Source organism: Megascapheus bottae, chromosome 7 (assembly GCF_031878675.1).
Source record: "Megascapheus bottae isolate mThoBot1 chromosome 7, mThoBot2.hap1, whole genome shotgun sequence".
NCBI classification, from domain to species: Eukaryota; Metazoa; Chordata; class Mammalia; order Rodentia; family Geomyidae; genus Megascapheus; species Megascapheus bottae.
The window spans coordinates 58,691,444-58,694,022 of record NC_143515.1 but is presented as its reverse complement, the minus strand read 5'-3'; the positions used below and the strand labels follow the sequence as shown (position 1 = coordinate 58,694,022).

Below are 2,579 nucleotides of genomic sequence, written 5' to 3'. Positions count from 1 at the left end.
ACATGTCTTGGTTTGGTACCAATTTGCAAACAGTAAGATAGAATTATTGGTGGAGATGTTTATGCCTCCAGCTATCTGTTCTCTTTTCTTTGTAATCATTTGACTGCAAAGAGGGCTGGTATTTCTCTCTCTCTCTCTCCTCTCTCTCTCTCTCTCTCTCTCTCTCTCTCTCTCTCTCTCTCTCTCTCTCTCTCTCTCTCTCTCTCTCTCTCTCTCTCTCTCTCTCTCCTCTCTCTTTTTTTTATGGCTACAAGTTTATTCAACACAAAATAATCCTCTCCATCTTTACTGGGGTGGCTGTCCACGACCAAATCCACCTAGAAGAATTCAGTGACTGACCCAGCCCCTGCCCCGGCTTTCTTGTCAGCACCAGGGAGTACAGTGCTCCCTCTGTAGGGGTCTCTATCAGCTTCGCCTCTTCTGAGTCTTGCAGGCTTCTCACCCTCCAGACCCTTGGGCCAGGGCCTGCCAGTCTCAGATCGGTGCAAGGTAGCGGGCACAATCTCAGGAGGCGGGCGGAGGTGATGGTGGAGATACTGGTGCCAATAAAAATGCCTCCAGGCAAGCTGTTCCTTCTCGTAGCCTCGAGGCTACGAGAGACAGCATGGCCTTCACGACGTGAAGGTTGGGCACTTTCTTGTCTGCCAGCTCTGGGTGCTGCGGATGTGGACATCCTTCCTGGCCACCAGAAGCCCCTCCTTAAAAAGGATCTCCTAAGTGGCAATCCGGTTCTTCTTGGGCATCAACATCACAGCGGCTTCAGCGCCCGAGGCCGAGGCTGGCATTTCTTTACTTTTCAGAGCCATCCCCTCAGGAAAACTAGTGGTTCTAAGGGGAAGTCGCCACTGTGCTGAAACAAGGCACTGGGTCTTTAGAGGTCTGGGCCCTCCCTCCCTTTGCTGGTTCTGCCCTTACCCTGCCTCTGCCAGCTTTGTGCAGCCAGGATATTAGTTGTGGGATATGATCTAGCCAGGCTTTTTTTTTTTTTTTTTGTGGGTCATGGGACTTGAACTCAGCCTGGGTGCTGTCGCTGAACTCTGCAGCTCAAGGCTACCACATTACTCTTGAGCCAAGCCCCACTTCCCGTTTTCCTAGAGGTTAATTGGAGATAAGAGTCTCAGGTTCTTTTGTGCTGGGGCTGGCTTTGAACCTTGATCCTCAGATCTCAGCTTCCTGAGTAGCTAGGATTACAGGTGTGAGCCACCACGCCCAGCTTAGGCTTTTTTTTTTGAGTGGAGAATTTAGGCTTCTCAGCAATTGATTCAACCAACCCTTTTTTCCTCGCGCTGCCCCACAGAAGTTTGAACAGATAAAAACACATGCCATACTTTAACTAGAGACATAGCATCCTAAAATGATCAACAACAATTCTTCATCATCAGTTAATTGACAAATGTGATATCACTCCAATATAAATAATAGGATTGTTTTGTGTTCTAAATTCAAAAGAAGACAAAGTAACTGTTCATGAGTTTAGAGCAGTTATGAAAATATCAAATAAGTTAAATTGTGTGGATAACATAAACTAGACAGGAAAAAATGTGCAAAGCTGAATTGCTCAAAGAAATATGGGTGAATACCCAGAACAAGTTGATGAAATCAAATTTTTCAAGTTTCAGATACACATGCAAATTTAATATAGGATAAAGTAGCACCTAAAAGTACTCAGTAAATGCACTGTGAAGGATCAGAGAAGGATGACACAGTTGAAATAGGCTCAGAAATTACCAAACAATTGTTTGAGCTCCAGCCAAACCAGCAACAAACAAAAGCATCCTCAGCTCATCCACAAGGTGCTCAGATCCACCTAAAAGGTTCCTATGTGTGTGTTTGACCCAGCTTTACATACCAAGCACACACACTGTTCCGTGTGACAACATAGTAATTGCTCAACAGAAGTAAAAAGTATATTCCCTATTTCGTTCTATATACTACAGCAAAGTAGAGTGTGCTTACTGAGATGGAAATTAAGGCTTCGAAGAAATAAAGGACAAATAGAAAGACAAAAGGAAGAAAATGACCTAGCTGGGCCCATTTCTTATAGATGTGGCTCAAGTTGACCATAAAATTGTGCCCATGGGAGGAGATTTTGAAGATCTCATCTCAGAGTCATGCTGACATGTCCTCTGCAAAGAGCACTGACTGTCCAGCAGCAACACTCCAGGAGCCCAGAGGCAAAGTGCTGTGGGATCAAGTCTCAGGGGTCACCTTGGAATAATGCAAATGACAAAGGTGAAATACACTTTACAAACTCTGGTGAGTGCTACTCAGAGAATAATGGTTCGAGTTGAGCCATTGAGTTGAGCCCTAAGTTCACTGTTGTCGCTTTTTACAGAGTCCCTGGACCTTCCATCAATGCTTCCTTCGCATCCATCACAGCAGGGGGACACAGAACAAAGCCAAGGCACAGCAATACACAAGGACTTCCCTAGATGCAGAGCCTGGATCAAAGCTTGGTTCTGTGCTGCCATATGTGGACATGTTTAGCAGGTTTCTGTTGGGAAGAAACAGGGCCAGATATGTGTCATGAAGTGTCAAATACGGATTGGAAAGCATGGCCAAAGCTGGCCTGGGAATCC

General features: G+C 45.5%; 1 pseudogene; it reads right to left on the bottom strand.

The window, feature by feature from the left end:
- Positions 1 to 285: 285 nt before the first annotated feature.
- Positions 286 to 749, bottom strand: LOC150060860 (small ribosomal subunit protein eS10 pseudogene; annotated as a pseudogene).
- Positions 750 to 2,579: the final 1,830 nt, after the last annotated feature.